The 12135-nt window shown below is 50.9% G+C and overlaps 1 protein-coding gene across 3 annotated transcripts in view; it reads left to right on the top strand.

Annotated features, from left to right (window-relative positions):
* Window positions 1–12135, top strand: part of PLA2G7 (phospholipase A2 group VII) — a 324365-nt gene that overhangs the window by 310756 nt on the left and 1474 nt on the right. The gene's annotated exons all lie outside the window — the stretch shown is intronic.

Genomic DNA, 12135 nt, shown 5'->3' with positions numbered 1-12135 from the left:
CTCAGGATCGGTTTGTTGATAGGTAAGCCCACCTCTAAATCCAGCCAATGTTTGAATAGCCGTAATGGCACAGAGCGTTGACTGGATTAAGTGAGGGGATAAAAGAAAAGAACGGGAAGGAAAGGAGGGGACAGCAGGGAGGGAGATCTGAAAGACACAACCAGAATACACACATAAGACTAGTTGCTATGTTGGAAACATGATGCAGCTCTAAACAATACTATAACAAGCTATACCTGAAAAAAGAAGAATAATGCCTTGTAGATGTGTAGAGGCCACATAGGGGTTTGGTACGGTGTAACTAAAGAAGGTACAAAATACAAAGCATATGAGAGATCCCAGGGAAGGGAATTCTGGCTTTCACATATCAATCCAACCATATATGACATAGGACATACCTAATAAGTGACTCCACTAAACCTCACAGGGGAAGAGTGTAGACCACACCTCCAGAACCCCTGTTAATAGAAGAGCCAATATACAGTTAACACCTTAATCCAATTAAATCAAACAGTGTTTCTCCACACATTATGTTCCCCCACAAGGCTCCACAGGAACTCCTGAAGTTCAATACACCAGCTAATAATTCTTAGTTGGTTAACTGACTTAATCCAATTCCTCAAGGCAAAATAAACAGAACTGGGACATATGCTATCCAATGTCTGATAGCACACACAAAACCACCACCGTTGGCCGACAATACCAACCGAGCCAAATCCAAAGTTACTTAAAGCACAGCTCCTGACACACGATAGCCCAGTATCGCATTCTAGAGAAGCTAAACAGGAACACCAGTCGAGAGTAGCGTACGGCTAAGAAGCCCCGTGGTGCCAGGCACCCTTACCGCACCAGAACGAAGAATCCACCTCTGAGACGTATCCGGACAGGAATTCCCGACACCGATCCCCCGGCTGCCATTCTTTTAAACGAGATCCTCGCGGGAATGCAGCGGGTCGCGGAGGATCATGGGAACAGTAGTTTTTTCCCCCGAGCATGCCGGGATATGTAGTTCGCGAACATGACACCAAGAGAGACAGGACCCTCATGGCCTATACTCTACCTCAGGCCGCTAAACAAGTATATCCTGTCCGAGTACTTCAATATGGTCACGATACAAGTCGTCATTCCTCTGCTACAACTAAACGACTTCATGACCCCTCTCGATCTGACCGCACGTCCCAATTCACCCTTCTCCCCATGGCTACCTGCGGTTTGTGGTAAGTGGTCAGCTAAGCAAGACTACAACACCTAGAATCTAATAGTGGATCACATGAAAGATCAGAACTGTAAACCGTGTTAGTAATGACCTGGAGGGAGGTCATCCTACTTCTTAATCATGTGCAATATATTTGTAAGAAGCCTTTCACCGAGCCTGCCATTGCAAAATCATTGTACAACAATTACTGAACTCCGAAAGACAGTCAAGGCTCCCTCAGGCTGTGGTGGTAGTGACAGCTTCCTGAAAAATAGCAAAGGGACATACTTCCACATTGATAAGGTGGTCAGGTTTGTTGAGACGTCATCTTTCCTTAAGACTTTCAAACACCATATCATCATGGCCAGCTACAGGTTCCATCTCTGGCACAAGTCCAACCACTATACCTGCTTAATCTGATATAGGCTTCTAGCGCTGCAGATTCCTTACCTTAAAATATTCTCCAAGAGTCAGGCTGGATCCGAAAAACCTTGAGCATTACCTCTACAAGCCGGTAGGTGGCATCGATCTGCTCCGTGCGCTGCCCATATAGGCATCTCCCCAGCACGTTGACATCAGTTATTTTCTTTCTGTGCTGTCTGCTCAGATCCAGAAAAACTACCTCTGTCATTTTTTACTACCTTTTTGAGCTTTACTCTTCCAGTGTGCCTTTAGGGATATTCCCTGAGAAACCTGTGGGTTTGAAACCCTGTGAAGCCTGTCACAGGCAGATGGCTGTGACAGACCCCCCACTTGGTTTGCTTTTGTTGCCTGGAGCCAGATGACTCCTTCAAGGCCTGCCCTCACTGCAGTGCGGTGAACCTCAAGGCGGTCCATGAGCGCATGTTGAAGCTCCTGGTTGTTCAGCACAGGGCAAGTCCTTACCGCTCCAGATATAGGGCGCGTGGCAGGGCCCGGTCCACTCTGTCGTTCCTGTTGTTTGTCATTGAAGTCAAAGTCTTTATCGGGTAAGTCCAACAAGAAGACCACCAAGAAGTCAAACCACTCTTCGACTTCACTGCACTGGTCAAAGTCATCCGACGAGGTGCAGGAAGGACACCCCCATATCTTGGTCTTGCTCCCACTCTTCCCCCACGAAGCCTGCACCTGGGTCCCCTGTGTGCCTTCCAGAATTTCCCAGAGCCGAAGTGACCTCTACCCAAGAGAAAGAATTAAGAGGCCATGGATCTCGTTTATGGGTATCCAAACCCCTCTGGAGCACCTTTGGGACCCTTGGGTTAGGAAGGTGCCAGACTGAATTTCCACCTGCGAGTTCGTCCTCCATGCCAGCAGGGCTCTTTGGATCCATTACCAGATCCAGACTGACTACGGTTGAGAATCCACAACCTTCACCAGAGTCCCATGGCGTAGTTTCCGGTGCCACTGATGCCCCTCGACGGTGCCAATCCATCGTCCCCGACTGTTGCAGTCTGACGTCGACACTGGTGCTGACCAGACCAGGACCCTCTAAGTCTGAGACAGTGCCTCCTTTTTTTTTTTTTTTTTTCAACGGGCCTTGGAGAATAAGTTTGGGGAGAATCCGAGGGTCCTTATGGTTATCTGGACCCCATTGAGGAGTCCTTGGCCGAGGTTAACTGGCTTGAGGAACTGGCTAATGTCTGAGATATGGACACTTCGCCAGACACTGGCCTTGTCTCTCCTCCTCCTGTAATGATGGAGGAATGGGGCTTCATTCAATATGGTGGTTAGGAGGGTGGCTGAGGTGGTGGACCTTACTCTGCCCTCAGTGGTAGTCAATACCAATGTTTAGATGGAGGTGCTTCAGCCCGGGTTTGCCACCAATTGAATTTCTTCTCCCCTTTCATGAAACTTCTGCTTGGGGCCGACAAACACGAGAAGGCGCTGACCCAGACCCAGCTTTCCTCACACAGTACCCCATCCCGGAGAGCTTCATCGTTCAGGCTCCACGTCCAAGGTTAACCCTGGCACATTCCCTTTTACACCACTGGATATGGAATCCAAGAGGCTGGACACTTAGGCAAGGGAGAATTTCTCTTCCACCAGTCTTGCATGGCGGTCAGTGAACACTGCATGCCTCTTGGACCGGGATACCCATACCGTGTGGGATCCCACCTCAAAAGTGCTGCCCATGGTCTGAGGCAGTACGAGCCATCCTGCTGCTATTGCAGATGGCAGGGACGCAGCAAAGTTCACAATATGCTGCGGTCTGGGCACAATTGCCTCGCTGGGCAGAGCGATTGCTTTGTCAGTGACACTCGGCCGCCACGCCTAGCTTATTATTATTATTATTATTATTATTAAAACTTATATAGCGCGCAGCTACCCTGGGGCATCCCGGCGCTTAGGACTTCTGGCTTCTCAAGGGATGTCGCAGTATCCTTTATGGACATGCCTTTCAATGGCACATGCCTGTTTGGTGAAAAGGCAGAGTCCGTGCTCAAGCCCTTTGACAGTAGAGCGACCACTCCATCATTGGGACTCCCTATGGCCCCATGCCAGCCCCATTCTGCCTTCCCTGGCTAAGTTAGAGGGTACCAGCTGTGTCCATTTCCACCCAACTACCATGGTCAGCAGGCTTTCCATTCTTTTTTGAGACACGTACACGGCTCCCACAGGACCCGAAGGCAGAGATTAGCCCAGACCGCACCCTCCTCCACCTAACACACTATGAGGGGACCACTGTGTCTTGTGAAAGAAGGATGGAAGAGACCTCTCAAATAACCTAATCGGGATATTGTGGAATATGTGCTTGGCCTTCATTCCAGGACGGCGAAGTATATGAAAAAAGTCAAGCCAAGAGCTCCACATGCCCTGGTATGACCAATAGGCTGCCTTGGTGGAGTTCTAACCAGGGCAAAAGTTGTGGGTGTTGGAGCCTGTGGCTCACATTGCCATCCAGAACAAACAGACTGGGCCCTACCCTATCCTTGAAAGAAAAGGCGAGGTCACCTATTTGGTGGGCCTTGGCCCATACAGGAAACCCACGAGGGTCATACATATAAACTGCCTGACACCCTATAATGTCAGGGCTGAACTGATCATGCTCTTGGTAACAGATGAGGAACAGAAAGCAAAGAGTGAACCTCTCCCTGACCTCCTCCCTCACAACCCTAAATATTGGTCAGTGGAAGGAGTGGTCTTGTCAGACACCCTTACTGCCCAACTGCAGACTGATTGCAGGCAAGTCCTAAATCAATTTGCTGTGCTCTTCTCCTTGACCCCGGATCAGACTTACTGGTGTAGACATGATATGGACACTGGTGACAGCCTGTCAAAATAACATTTACAAGCAGTCTGACCATGTCAAGGAGAGTATGAAAGCCTGAGTAAGCTGAAATTGGGTGTCATTGATTCCTCAGGGAGCCCCTGGGCCAGCCCTGTTGTGTTAGTCCCCAAGCCTCATTCCCCGAGTGGAAATAGATAAATTAGGTTTTGTGTGAACTATAGGGGCCTCAATGCAGTCACAAAAACGGATGCATATCCAATTCCTAGGGCTGATGAATTAATTGACAGGTTGAGGGCAGTCAAATATGAGTAGTTGTGATCTCACATCAGGGTACTGGCAGATAGGTCGTACCCCTGGAGCAAAAGAGAAATCTGCATTCTTAACCCCAGATGGGCACTTCCAGTTCATTGTGATGCCCTTTGGATTAAAAATGCCCTACCACCTTTCAACGGTTGGTGAATAAAGTCCTTGCTGGGGTGTAATCCTTTAGTGCAGCTTATCTGGACAAGATATTGCTGTCTTTTAACTCCGCCTGGCGGGATCACCTGATCCACCTTGGGAAGGCCCTAAAGGCTCTGCCGAGTGCAAGCCTCACTATCCAGGTAAGCAGGTGCCAGATAGGGCAGGGCACAGTTGTATACTTGGGCCACCTTACGGGTGGAGGCCAAGTTCAACCATTACTGCTCCAAATCCAGACCATTCTGGATTGGGAAGCTCCAACCACCCAGACTTAATTCAGGGCATTCCTTGGCTTGACTGGCTCCATGGGTAAGTTTGTGCAGGGATATGGATCCGTTGTGACCCCGTCACAGAACGGACTTCCAAAAAGGTGCCCTAAAAGGTTAACTGGACCGTGAGCTGTCAAAAGGCTTTTTACACCTTGAATGAAGCAATGCACTCAGCACCCATTCTGAAAGCACCAGACTTTATCAAGCAGTTTCGCTGAACATGGGATAGGAGCGGTCTTATCCCAGACCTATAATGATGGCCAAGACCAACCTGTTGCTTTCATAAGCAGGAGGCTTCTTCCTATAGAGTAGCGGTGGAGTGCCATTCAGAGGGAATCCTTTGCTGTAGTTTGGTCCCTGAAGAAGTTGAGACCATAACTGTTTGGTTCTCACTTCCTTGTCCAAACTGACCACGGACCTCTCAGATGGCTTATGCAGATGAAAGGAGAAAACAACACACTGTTAAGGTGGTCCATATCCCTAGAGGGAATGGACTTTACAGTGGAACACAGACCTGGGACTGACCATGGCAATTTTGGGGGTTGGGGAAGGGGGATTTTTGGGCGTGGTCATGTAGGAAAATGTCTCTTGACGTGGTTAGCCCCCACTTTTTGTCTGATGTAGTTTTGAACTGTAAGTGCATTGGGTGCCTGCTAACCAGGTTCCCAGACCTCCCGGTGGTTCCTTCCCGCTCCTTTAAGGAGCTGGCTTCACTCCTCACCTCCCTCATTTGGGGGTCTGGCTGCCTTGGAACGTCATTCTTTAAGACCTACTATTCGGCGGCGCAGCTGCACTGGCTGTCTCAATGGACAGCTGGATGTTACCTCGGCAAAGCCTCAGCAGGAATGGGCCAGAGGCCTGTCTCCGCAATCAGGTGCCACAACCTCCACGTACTGGGTTCACCGATGCGCTTATGTGGCCCCTGCAGGTGGCGGTGGCGCGGACATGTTTTCCCAGGATGCAACGCCTCTCTCGGGCGGTCACTCTATATTACCCTGACCCGACTCTGGTCGGCCTGCCCCATGGGTGAGATTATTACTTTGCAAGAGACCTATGGGTCTGGACTGAGCACGACCCTCTGCGTTTTGCCCAACTAGCTGAGGATAGAGGCCTACTCTGGAACAGTTCCTGCTCCAACGGCAGCTTCTCCACACGTCGGCCCTATAGGACCTCTCAGGAGGGGAATCTGAGACACACCCGGTCCTACAGGCCATCCTAACCATTGAACCAGGTCATAGCCTCGTCACCTGGCTGTACAAAGCCATACGAGGTCTGACTGCTATCCCCTCCTTTCTCTTCGCCACAAAAAAGAGAGAACATTTTGGCGGGCCTTACATGACAAGGAGTGCGAACATGCACTCTAATTCCCGAAGGTGGTCTCCCACAATGAGCATTTTAAAAGCATACAGTACTACATAGAGCATACCTTACGCCCAGGCAGCTACATCAACACTTCCCAGGCACGCAGTTTGAATACCCCCGCTGCCGTACTGTAGATGCCACGCTTAAGCACATGCTTTGGTCGCACCTGGCACTTAAGGATTACTGGCGCGCTGTGCACGATGCACTTCGGGAGATTATCGGGCTCCTGGACATATTCTGTTGGTAGGCATGTTCCCTGGGCATATTTAAGAGGAGAAAGCACCACAAAGTACAGACACAATTCTCCTCCCTCGCACTACACTGGCGCTCACATGTACCCCCACCGATAGAGGCCTGGAGGGGGCCCTGTGTAAGTGGGGGACAGCAGAGGTGGACGCGCTTTGCAATGAGGAGGCCTATTTTCCCACAATGGGTGAGTCTTCTCCTGCGTTATCGGCAGCTGGGCCAGGGTGAAAACCCCTACCCCCAATGCCGACCACTGCCCGTGGAGTTGAAAGCTACACAATGCACCCCCAAACCCCCCCCCCCCCTCCCCCCAAGGCACGGCACACCTCCCAAATCTGCGCTACTCAGTCCTGGCGCCCTGTCTTTTGGTCCAATAAACAACATCAACATATTCGCTCATAGCCATTCAGTAAACCTCCTTTCTATATTACTGTTTATAACCCCTGTGTTCCTCTGATCACGTCTGAGGCAAGGTCCACGTACAGTATCCCTGCTCACCCGCTCACATGTCTCCCCAAGATACAATGGGGCCCTCATTCTGCGAGGCCCCTGCAGGGACTGTGCATGTATTACCATTGTCACATGCGTCTTTGTTATGTATCATATTGGAACCTGTACTGTCTGATGTGATGGGAATGTTAAAAGCAAATAAAAATGATTTATACAAAAAAAACAGGTTCCGAGGGCCAGATCTTTCCTAAATCTGTACCACGAGTGGCACAACTTCAGTCAAGCTTGTAAGTCCCTAGTATATGGTACCCCTGGTATTGAAGAGAGTCCTCTAGAGCTGCAGCACAAATTGTGCCTCACCAGACTGCCATTGCAGGCTGCGTGTCTTGGTGCCGCCTGCCGGAAGAGTCCTGTGTGCCATTTCCTAGCTCCATGATGGATTCAGTGTATCCTAAGATGTTTGGTACCAAACATCTCATATTAATAAATCCTCCCTGATGCCAGTGATGGATTTATTAATAAATGCACACAGGGGACACTTTAGAGGGTCCCCTGAAAACCTATCAAGCACTGGTGTGGTCTCTGACTAGTCTTAGCCAGTCTGCCACCACCAGACATGCTTCTGACCTCATGGGGTGAGAGCCAGCGCTCTGAGGCCAGGAAGAAAGACTGCTGTGGGCTTCACACCTCCTCCAGGCTTGAATGGCCTTCCAGGGCTGGAAGCTTCAAAGACGATGTGAAATGCAACCCAGGCATCTCCAGATAGTGCAGAATGCCAACCCCCCTTTCCTGCTCCCCATTTCACGGGAGGACAGATGGGAAAATTACTTAGATTAAGAGGTGTGCCCACTACCAGCCAGCACCACCCGTAAGGTGGGGCAGGCGATGTGGACACTACTTTTGCAATTCCTCTATCTTGAGATGGCAGTAATCAACCCTTCAGGGCAAGGGTAGTGCCATTCCAAAAGGAAGTGGTCACTTAGAGGGTATACACATCCTAAAGGTAGGTATCCCTTTGGCTACCAGCTGTCACTCCCTTTAACGCCCCAAAATTAAGTATTTAGGTGGCATCCCGGACCCTGAAGCTAGATTAGAAGGACCGAAGAAGAACATTGGACGAAGAAGAGCTGCTGACCCGAGAACTGACGACCTGCTGTAGACAAATGGTCCCAAACCCCATGCCAGTTGCTTCTAAGACTCAATCAATGTGGCCTGTTGTCTCATCCTGCAACTGAGAGGCCTCCAAGAACCTCCCTTGGAGTAGAGGAGCTATTTGCCTATAGTCACTGAACCGCAAAGTCAAGTTCATCAATTTGCTGCTCCCCAGCGACTCAGATGCAGCATCAAAGTAAGAAGAGGTACAACAGTTCTGTGTCAGATCTGTCCCCCCTCCCCAAGTGAGAGTACAGCAGAACCTACCGGAGTCGTGCCTAGTACTGGGGTACTGGACCCCTACACCAAAGACCTAGAAGAAAGAGTCCAATCTGGACTCCATCTAACCAGGATGCAGACACCCATTTAGGGACTTTTAGACCTCAGCCACTCTTTTGTGAGTGGCCCAGTTGTACCGGAACCGCCTCTACAACCTGCCTGCCCCTGACTGTGAGGACCATCTCAACACATGACGCTTGGCTGTGCACCCGCCCGGCCCGGCCTGGGAAATGAACGAGCTGTGCTCCCAAGGCCCTAAGGCCCTTGCGACCTGCTCCCTCGAATGGGACCCCACTACTTTAAGTCCCTCTGTGCAGCATGTTTTCAGGTGGGGCCCCCTTCTTCGTAGCGCCGGTTACCGACGACCTCAGCACTCTGCTTCCGACTTCCGGGCGCACCTGATCTGCTGCTGCTGGTACTTTGGACCGGACATTGCTACTTACCGAACTCCCGAAGGTGATGTTCGAGAACCCACACTGTGATTTTTTTTTTTTTTTATATGCTTTTTCTATTTTCCCCCATTGACTTCTATTGTGTGTAATTGAATTCAGCACTGATTTATTTGGCAAACTTTGAAAAATCATAGCATAAAAAGTACTTAAGTTCTAGGTCTGAAAAATAATATAGAAATCCTTGTTATTTGTGCAAATTGGTCTTGGATTTATTCTAGAGGGTTTGCCTCATGTATTGCCTCTGTGAGTACAACAGATACTTAGCTCTAGCCTCCGATAAGCCTAACTGCTCGTCCACAATCCCACAAATAGAGCATTAGTATTATCTACTTTAGCCTCTGTAATCCAATAAGGGATCCATTGGACTCTCTCTCAGTGTATTTAGTTTTGGTACACTATATCGAGAGCTAGCTTTCTACAAGTCTTAGCTAAAGGAGCGTTTGAGATCTGTGGGCAATGGTTTGAGATTTGGCCCCATGTTACCAGTTCAAGAGTGAAGGTATTAAGCACCTTTGAGGTATACTGCTTTGGCGAGTGCTTATTAGGCATTGGAGCCAAAGCGTAATGTAGGATGGGGCTTGGGACAAACGAGCTAGGCAATGACGCAAGGACACAGATGTCTCTAACTCCACTGAATCTTTTATTGTGGGCCATGCATTCATCTTGGCAGGCATAAGAGGACTAGGCTTGTTCCGGAGAAGAAGGTACCAGGCCCTCGCGAGTGACTAGAATTCAGAAGATTCATCCTTGCGTTTTAGTTTGGGCTGCACATCTTTCTTGAATTCCAGCCAGATAGAAGCTCTTTCGGATATACCATTAGGGGGTTCTTGGTCGTGAATGACTAATTTATAACATTAGCATGTAACAACACGTGAAGTAGGGGACTGCCTTTTCAAGTAGACTTGCTAAATGTTTCTGTAGACCTTGTCGATCTTGGAAGATGACACATCAGAGCCCAGAAGGACATTTACTCTTTTGATTGGCACTTGGTACTCTCAAAGATTACATTACATTTTTAAAGCGCGGCTAGCTACCCTTGAGGGTCTCAAGGCGCTAGGGGGGGCTGCTACTGATCGAAGAGCCAGGTCTTGAGCAGTCTTTTGAAAGCCAGCAGTTCCTGGGTCTGGCGTAGGTTGGTAGGGAGAGTGTTCCAGGTCTTGGCGGCGACGTGGGAGAAGGATCTGCCGCCGGCGGTGATTTCCGGATGCGAGGGACTGTGACGAGGGCGAGGTAGGCAGAGCGGAGGTTGCGGGTGGGGGTGTAGAAGCAGAGTCTGTCGTTGAGGTATACTGGTCCGGCGTTGTGGAGGGCCTTGTGTGCGTGGATGAAGAGTTTGAAGGTGATCCTCTTGTCGACGGGGAGCCAGTGCAGGTCTCTCAGGTGGGGTGTGATATGGCTGCGTCTTGGGACGTCGAGGATCAGTCGTGCCGTGGCGTTCTGGATGCGTTGCAGCCCCCTCAGGAGCCTGGATGTTGTTCCTGCGTAGAGGGCGTTCCCGTAGTCCAGTCTGCTGGTGACGAGGGCATGTGTGACGTTCTTTCTCGTGTCGGAGGGGATCCATTTGAAGATTCTGCGTAGCATTCGGAGGGTGTTGAAGCAGGCCGCGGAGACGGCGTTGACTTGCTTGGTCATGGAGAGGGCGGAGTCAAGGATGATCCCCAGGTTGCGTGCGTGGTCGGTGGGTTCTAGGGCTGTTCCTAGTGATGTTGGCCACCTGGAGTCGTCCCAGGCTGACTGGGTGGAGCCGAGGATGAGGACCTCCATCTTGTCTGAGTTTAGCTTCAGTCTGCTGTTCTTCATCCATTCGGTGACGGCCTTTATTCCTCTGTGGAGGTTGGCTTTGGCGGTGTGGGGGTCTTCGGTGAGGGAAATGATCAGCTGGGTGTCATTGGCGTAGGAGATGATGTTGAGGTTATGTTGTCGTGCGACGTGGGCGAGGGGTGCCAAGTAGATATTGAATAGCATCGGGCTGAGGGAAGATCCCTGTGGGACGCCGCAGATCTCGGTGGTCTTGGAGCGGAATGGTGGGAGGCGGACGCTCTGGGTTCTGCCGGAGAGGAAGGACTAGGTCCAGGCCTGGGCCTTCTCTTGGATTCTGGCGTCATAGAGGCGTGCCATCAGTGTGCGATGGCAGACCGTGTTGAAGGCTGCTGATAGGTCCAGAAGGATGAGGGCGGCGGTTTCTCCTTTGTCCATTAGGATCCTGGTGGCGGCGATGAGGGCGGTCTCGGTGCTGTGGTTGCTGCGGAAGCCGGATTGGGAAGGGTCCAGGATGTTGTTGTCTTCGAGGTAGCGGGTCAGTTGTCTGTTGACTATCTTCTCTGTGACTTTTGCCGGGAAGGGGAGCAGGGGGATGGGCCGTAAGTTCTTGAGGTCCTTGGGTTTCTTCAGTAGGGCGTTGATCTCGGCGTGCTTCCAGCTCTCCGGGAAGGTTGCTGTCTGGAAGGAGATGTTGATTGTTTTCCGGAGATGGGGTGCGATGGCTATGCTGGCTTTGTTGAAAACTTGGTGAGGGCATGGGTCAGATGGGGATCCGGAGTGGATGGAGTTCATGGTCTTAATGGTGTCTTCGTCGCTGACGTTGGACCAGGCGGTTGATGCAGGTGGGGGTCGCAGGGGCGGTGGTGGTGGTATCGGCAGTGGACGTGGGGGCGTCTGAGTTGAAGCTGTCGTGGATGTCTGTGATCTTGCGGTGAAAGAAGGTGGCCAGTGAGTTGCACAGGTCTTGTGAAGGTGGGATGTCGTTGGTGTAGGAGCTGGGGTTGGAGAGTTCTTTCACGATGCTGAAGAGCTCTTTGCTGTTGTGTGTGTTGCTGTCAGGGCGGTCCTCTTGGCGGTCCTGATGAGTTGGTGGTGTCTACGGGTGGCATTCTTGTGGGCTGTGTGGCTGTCTGGTGTTCGGTCGTGGAGCCATCTCTTCTCCAGCTGCCGACAGGTGTTCTTGGAGGTCCAGAGGTCTTCGGTGAACCATGCGGCTTTCTTGTTGGTGTGATTGGTTGCGGGGGTCCTTTTGAGGCTGTCGGCGGCGGTGTCTGGGTCGGTGAGTGGTCTCAGGGTGAGGGT

The sequence above is a fragment of the Lissotriton helveticus genome, chromosome 6, assembly GCF_964261635.1.
Source record: "Lissotriton helveticus chromosome 6, aLisHel1.1, whole genome shotgun sequence".
Lineage (NCBI taxonomy): Eukaryota > Metazoa > Chordata > Amphibia > Caudata > Salamandridae > Lissotriton > Lissotriton helveticus.
The sequence above is the reverse complement of the archived record's forward strand: the minus strand, read 5'-3'. Positions and strand labels throughout refer to the sequence as shown.